The sequence below is a fragment of the Chenopodium album genome, chromosome 7 (genome assembly GCF_948465745.1).
Source record: "Chenopodium album chromosome 7, dcCheAlbu1.1, whole genome shotgun sequence".
Classification (NCBI taxonomy): Eukaryota; Viridiplantae; Streptophyta; class Magnoliopsida; order Caryophyllales; family Amaranthaceae; genus Chenopodium; species Chenopodium album.
The window spans coordinates 16941731-16949794 of record NC_137840.1 but is presented as its reverse complement, the minus strand read 5'-3'; the positions used below and the strand labels follow the sequence as shown (position 1 = coordinate 16949794).

The following is an 8064-nucleotide window of genomic DNA, read 5'->3' as shown; positions in this document are numbered from 1 at the left end:
CTCCTCCTCCTTCCTCCTCTTCCTCATCATTCTCATCACTCCCATCAATCTTATCATCCTCCTCTATCTCATCTTCAATCCTCCCATTGTCCCTAGGGACCATCCAAATGTTTCTAGCCTCACGAAGGATGGAGGTGGCGGCCGGGTTAGGGAGTAGGCAATGGTGGGTATTTCTCACTAGCCAAGAGTAAGTACCGGTTCTACTAGTGCTAGTTATGAAATGCAAGGTGTTAACTTGTTTTAAACTATTCCACACGTCTTCACTCCTTCCAACCGGAGTGCAAGACTTCAAGAACCCCTCTTGCTTAAAATACGACACAAGACGTGTCACCATGCCCCCACAATGAATTTCCCCCGTTTTGACCCCGTGCATTATCTCCTTACAACAATCCATGAAGATATAGCCAAAATTAATCCTTGACCCTAACTCCGGCTTGGTAGCCATCCATAACACTATAATCTCCTCTCGAGATAACTTCCCCAAATCTTGATTATTAAAGACCGAATACCCAAGAATTCTATGAAGGATCCTACGGGCCGGATGGATAATCTCACTAGCAAGAGACTTCTTCGAATCAAACTCCCTCTTGTGGGCAATGGTTCTCCACCAAGAAACCTCATTATACTCAGTTTGGACTAGGGAGATAAGGGGCTTGAAGATATCACCATTGGGGTTGAAACCAAGGGCTATATTGAACTCGGCTAGGTTCATGGTGTGTTTGACATTGAAGAGTTGGAAGGAAATAATAACGTCGGTTTCCCCCAACTTATTGAACTGAAATGTGGAGAAAAACTCAATGGAAGGCTCCAAATAGGATCTAGGGGAAGACTTTATAAACTCACCCAAGCTTAGGTTGTTTAGAAGGATGTCAAGGTCGTTCTCAATTCCTAGCTTGGCCATGTCCTCACGAAAGTAATGGCGGGAAGGTCTAAACTTCCGGTCTTTCATTTTGTTATAGATGGGGGTTTGTTTAGACCGGTTCTAGATCTTGAGAGGGGGTAGAGGAGAAGGAGGAGTATCATCTTGTGTTGTGGAATGCGGTTTGGGTTGAGGGTTTAAGGATTGGCCGGGGGATTGGTTTGAGATTTTCTTGCTACTTTTCACTCTTCTTAACGAATCCATTTTGACAAAATTCACACAATTCACAAGAACAACACAAACCCCTCAAACAAAACAACTACCACAAAATTTACTAACAATCCTCCTTACAAATCCAACCAAACCACCACAAACTACAAGGTACCTATTCCAATCAATACAGCAACCAAAATTTCAACAACAAACAACAATATCAACAATCAATCATCAATATATTCATGAATCAACAACAAAAAGTAACAATCACCCAAATATACCAAATTTCCCATAGATCAACCATAAAACACAAAAATCATGCTCAAAATCAAGGTAAACAAACCAATGTAGAGAAATCAATTGAAATTGACAAAAATAATACAAAGGTTAGAAGTATACCAAGATTGGAGACTCAAATTAAGCTCAAAGCACTTCAAAGACCCGAAATTTCCCGAAAACCACGAGAACGTAGAGTAATATGGAAGAATTTGTGAAATTTTTAGGCAAAATTTGAAGAAATAAGTAAGAAATTGATGTTTTGGGGCTAAGGTTTGAGGGGAGGTAGAGAGAGAAAGGGGAAAAATAAGGAGAAGAGAAAATAAGTGAGGAGAGAGAGAGGAGGGGGTGCGCCCAGGTATAACAAACCCAGTTAGCCGCGCCCTCACCCGACTCTGTCGCGCCCGCGGAGAGACCGCGGGGCAATCGCGGGGAGTTCCTATTACTTTTTGAACTTTTTTACCTGACGGGGGGCCGCACCCTCTCTAGAAATGTCGCGCCCTCTCCAAAACTTTCCGCGCCCGCGAAGAGACCGCGGGGCAACCGCGGGAAGTTCCTGGATTGAAGTTCGAATTTTGCTTGAAATGAGGGCCGCGCCCTCTCCTTATCTTTCGAGGCCTCTCCAAAACTTCTCGCGCTCGCGGAGAGACCGCGGGGCAACCGCGGGAAGTTCCTGGATTGAAGTTCCAATTTTGCTTGAAATGAGGGCCGCGCCCTCTTTTTATCTCTCGAGGCCTCTCCAAAACTTCCCGCGCCCGCGGAGAGACCGCGGGGCTACCGCGGGAATTTCCTGATCGGAAATGCCTTTAAAAGGTGAAGAGGATCCCGAGGTCTCTCCAAGCCCTCGGGGAGCCCTCTCCCCTGCACTCTAAACTCTTCATCAAACCCCTTCTTTCCAACAAGTGATGATAATAGGCGACCTACAAAACAAACACAAAACCAACTCAAAATAAGATAAAAAACCAATAAAGGAAAAATAAAAGAAAAGAAAGGAAAGAGAAATGAGATGAGAATCCGGATTTCCTTCCATAAGCGCTTTTGGTTAACGTCGTTAGCTCGACGTGCACCATCATCTCAAGGTGGCTTAAAAAGAATCATTTTGTGAACAAGTCCAACAAACACTACATCATAGTACTTCTTGAGCCGATGACCATTAACCTTAAATGAAGATGAGGAGTTCAAAGGAGAAATCTCCACGGCACCTTTATCAAAAACATCTTTCACCAAGAATGGTCCACTCCATCTTAACATGAGCTTTCCGGGGAACAACTTCATCCTTGAATTGTAGAGGAGGACTTTGTCACCTACACAAAACTCCTTTTTCTCAATCAACTTGTCATGAACCTCCTTGGAGCCAGCTTTGTAGGTGCTAGCACAATCGTAAGCATCAAGTCGAAGTTCCTCTAGCTCATGAAGATCCAACCACCTCTTCTCCCCCGCACTAGCTAAGTCAAAATTTATCTTCTTGATGGCCCACAAGGCACGATGTTCACGCTCTACCGGGAGATGGCATGATTTGCCATAGACAAGGCGATATGGAGTGGTACCAATAGGTGTCTTAAAAGCCGTCCTATAAACCCAAAGAGCATAATCCAATTTTTCCGACTAATCCTTTCTATTGCGAACAACTGTCTTCTCAAGAATAAGCTTGATTTGGCGATTTGAAACCTCAACTTGGCCACTCGTTTGAGGATGATAAGGTAGGCCAAATCGTTGATGCACACCATGTTTCCTCAACATTTTTTGAAAAGCATTATGGACAAAATGGGAACCATTATCACTTATCACCGCTTTTGGGACACCAAACCTTGGAAAGATGATTTTCTTAAACAATTTCAATACAACCTTGTGATCATTTGTTGGAGAAGCAATAGCCTCAATCAACTTAGAAACATAGTCCACCGCCACAAGGATATATTGATTCCCGTATGAAGAAGGGAATGGTCCTATGAAGTCAATTCCCCATACATCGAAAACCTCCAATTCAAGAATAGGTTGTTGAGGCATCTCATTCCGCTTGGAAATGTTCCCAACTCTTTGACATCGGTCACATGACTTAACAAAGCCCCATGAGTCCTTGAAGAGATGTGGCCACTATAAACCACTTTGAAGAACCTTGGTAGCGGTCTTGGAAACACCCATATGCCCACCACTAGGGTCCGAGTGGCACATCCTTAAAACACTAGGCACCTCTTCATTTGGAATACAACGCCTAAGTAAGCCATCAACCCCTCGTTTGTATAAGATGGGATCATCCCACAAGTAATGTCTTGCCTCCCTTTTGATTTTCTTCCTTTGGTTCTTTCAGAAGGAGGGTGGAAACTCCCCACATGCAAGAAAATTCACCAAGTCGGCATACCATGGGAGTTCCTTCACCTCTATGGCATATAAGAAGTCATCAAGCATTCTATCCTCAATTGGTGAACCATCATCATGAACTTGATCACCATCAAGGCGAGAAAGATGGTCCGCCACAACATTCTCCGCACCTTTCTTGTCCCTAATCTCAATCTCAAAAGTTTTCAATTCAAGCACCCATCAAATCAACCTAGGCTTGGACTCTTTCTTGGCAAAGATATACTTGAGGGCCGCGTGATCCATGAAAACTATGGTCTTGGAACCCAACAAGTAACAACGGAATTTCTCAAAAGAGTGCACAATTGCTAAAAATTCCTTATCCGTTGTTGTGTAGTTCTTTTGAGCCCCATTGAGTGTCTTGGACATATAGTAAATCACATGAAGCTTCTTGTCTACACGTTGTCCCTAAACACCTCCAATCGCCCAATCACTCGCATCACACATCAATTCAAAAGGAAGATCCCACCTTGGGGCTTGAACAATAGGAAAAGAGATTAGGGCCTTCTTCAATCTATCAAATGCTTTCAAGAATTTGTCATAAAAAATGAACTCAACATCCTTTTGAAGAAGGTCATTTAGGGGCTTAGCAATAAGTGAAAAATCCTTGATGAATCTCCTATAAAAACCCGTATGACCAAGGAATGATCTCACTCCCTTGACATTCACCGGAGGTGGAAGTTTCTCAATCACTTCTATTTTTGCCTTATCCACCTCAATGCCTCTATTTGAAATCTTGTGCCCAAGCACTATACCTTCCTCCACCATGAAGTTGCATTTCTCCCAATCCATAACAAGATTGACCTTCACACATCTTTCCAAACACTTCTCAATGTTCACAAGGCACTCCTCAAATGAAACACCCCCCACCGAAAACTCATCCATGAAGACCTCCATTTCCTCCTCCAACATATCCCCAAAAATACTCATCATGCACCTTTGGAATGTAGCGGGTGCATTGCATAACCCAAAGGGCATTCTTCGATAGGCAAAGGTCCCATAAGGACATGTGAAGGTAGTTTTCTCTTGATCATCGGGGTGGATGGGGATTTGGAAGAATCCCGAATATCCATCGAGAAAACAATAAAACTTGTGCCTTGTTAGTCTTTCAAGCATTTGATCAATAAATGGAAGAGGGAAGTGATCCTTCTTGGTGGATGTGTTTAGACGTCTATAGTCTATACACATTCGCCAACCCGTGACCGTCCTAGTTGGAATAAGCTCACCCTTCTCATTCTCAACCACGGTCATGCCCCCCTTCTTTGGAACGACATGCACAGGGGAGACCCACCTTGAGCTAGAGATGGGGAATATGATTTTCGCATCCAATAGCTTGGTGATCTCCTTCTTAACTACCTCTCCCATTTAGGGATGTAGTTTTCTTTGTCGTTCGATAGAAGGAAGGGCGCCTTCCTCAAGTGTTTTGTGGTTTTGGCACAAGGCAGGGCTTATACTTTGATCATCAATTGTGTACCCCAAATCACCTTGGTGCTTTCTCAAAACACCACATAACGCTTGAGCTTTGTCAACGCTCAAGGATGCACTAACTATCACGGCATAAGTGGAATGAGGGCCCAAGAACTCATACCTAAGGTGTGATGGTAGAGGTTTAAGCTCTACCATGGGCACACCATTACCTTCCTTTGATGTGGCCGCTTGCAAAGCTTCTTGGCTTGAGATTTTCAAGTACATTTGCTCATCCACTTCCTTCATGCTTTCATTAAGCAATTCCTCATAGAATGTCATTTCCTTGCATGGTGTACCTACTTTGTCCTTATTCAACAAAACATTCTCAAGAGCATCGTTAGAGGTGAGCAAGTGCTCATGCATGGAAGACACAACATGATCAATTGAATTAATCATCATGCAATTTTCTAGAGAAGAACATGGATACTTTATGCTTTCATTCAAATCAACATCAATGACCTCATCTCCTACCTTAAGGGAAATCTTTGCACTCCTCACATCAGTCATAGCACCAGAGGTAGCAAGAAAGGGTCTACCTAAAATGATTGGAATGGTAGCATCTTCATCCATTTCAAGCACAACAAAATCCATCGGGAACAAAAACTTCCCAACCCTCAATGGAACATCTTCTACCTTACCTTTTGGAAACTTGATTGACCTATCGGCTAATTGCAAGGTAATGTTAGAAGGTAAGATTTCCCCTAGTTCAAGTTTTTGATAAACCGAATATGGCGTTAGGCTCACACTAGCTCCCAAGTCACATAAGGCATTATCAATTTGCATCTTGTTAATGGCACAAGGGATGGAGAAGTTTCCGGGGTCTTTCAATTTGGGTGGCATTTTGTTCATGATGATAGCACTACAATTTTCAGTCAAGTTGATAGTCTCCAAGACCTCACAAGTTCTTTTCCTACTCAAAATTTCCTTGAGGAATTTGGCATAATTTGGCATTTGGTTGATCACGTCGGTAAAAGGTAGAGAAAGATGAAGTTGTTTTAGCATATCAATGTATCTCCCAAATTGTTCATCCAATTTGTGTCTCATGAATTTTTGTGGGTAAGGGAGCTTGGGTTTCACAATTTCTTTCTCGACTCTCACCTCTCTAGGTTTCTCAACCACAACCTCATCCAATGATGCCCTATCCCCCTCATTCTCAACCAAGGCTTCCTTAGGAAACTCCTTATCCTCACCCTTCCTAGGTAATCTCTCCTCAAGAACCTTACCACTCCTTGTAACAATAGCATTCACGTGTTTCTTGGGATCAAGACCTTGGGAAGGTAAAGAAGAAGAGATTGCATGATCTTTCAAAGCATTAGCAAGTTGAGAAATTTGGTTTTCAAGCATTTTATTGTGGGTCATCATTTCATTGAACTTTTTATCACTAACGGCCATGTATGTGTTCAAAAACTTGGTTTGATTCTCAATTATTTCTTCCAAATTGGTCCTAGGTGAAGAAGGTTTTGAATAGGAATTTTCACCTTGAGTCCTTGGAACAAATCCGGGTGGGGGACCTCTTTGAGCATTATTTTGAAAATTGCCCCTCCCTTGATTGTTCCAAGTACCCCTATTTTGATTTTGACCATAACCTTGATTATGGTTACCACCACCTTGATTATGATTACCACTACCTTGGTTATGATTTCCATAACCTTGGTTTTGATTACCATAATTTTGGCTTTGATTTTGGCCACTATAACCTTGGTTATTATAGCTACCACGAGAACCTTGGTTCCCTTGGTTTCTATAACCACCACCTTGGTTATAGTTGTCAAAATTGCCTTGATTTTTGTAATTCCTATTCCATTGACCTCTTTGATTATCAAACCTTTGAACATTATTATTTGACACATAATTCACATGCTCACTCTCATTGTTATCAAACTCATCAACACATTAATTAGGACAATTACTAGAGTCATGATCATACGATCCACATGCATCACAAAACAAACAACCCATAGGCATATTATGTGAAGAGGGAGTGGGTTGAGAGTTAGAAAGAGTACCTCTCCCCTTAAATTGGGAGGGAAGATTCGAAGCTTGAGAAGAAGAAGAAGCGCTCTCCAACTTGGCTTTGATTGCGGTCACCTCCTTTCCCAAGTTTGTCATTTGGGAGGAAAGGTTGTTGATCGCATTTACATGGTCCACCGAGTACAATGAAGATTTCTTGCTTGAAGAGTCCCTCTCCCCATCTTTCCAATCTCTATAGTACGTCACCACGTCCTCAATAATGTCCACCACTTCTTATTCGCTCCTGTTGATGATAGGACCCCCGCCCCCCCTCCCCCCCGGCATGAAGGCATGACTTGCCTTGGGGACTTAAACCGCCATAGAAGATTTGGACCACTTGGTATGTTGGGATTCCGTGGTGAGGGCACTCCCTTTGATACTCTTTGTATCTCTCCCATGCTTCGTAAAGGCTTTCAATTGGCCTTTGCTTGAACCCTTGAATCAAGGCTCTTGCCTCCGCCGTCTTCTTTTGAGGGTAGAAGCGGGACAAGAAGGCCTTTGTAACATCATCCCATGTTCTCAAGGAGTTGGGCTTCACCTCTTTATCTATCCACTCTAAGGATCTTCCCATGAGAGAGAAGGGGAACAACTTGAGGCGGATGAACTCATGAGAAATTCCATTGACTTTGATGGTGTTGCAATATTTCTCAAATTCTTTAAGATGGTTCAACGGGCTCTCATTCTTAGCCCCACTATATTGCCTCCTCTCAATTAAGGTGATCTTGGCTGGCCGAATTTCGAAATCATTTGCCGGTGTTGTAGGCAGATCTATATCGCTCTCAAACCTATATGCACCGGGTATTCCTAGCTCCTTCAAGGCCACTCTCGGATTTTCTCCCATGCCTTGCTCTTTTTCAAACCCTTCTTCACTTGAAGAACTA

The 8064-nt window shown here is 42.8% G+C and overlaps 1 pseudogene; it reads left to right on the top strand.

The window, feature by feature from the left end:
- The first annotated feature begins 7533 nt into the window (after positions 1-7533).
- LOC145641335 (small nucleolar RNA R71) lies at positions 7534-7632 on the top strand (annotated as a pseudogene).
- Positions 7633-8064: the final 432 nt, after the last annotated feature.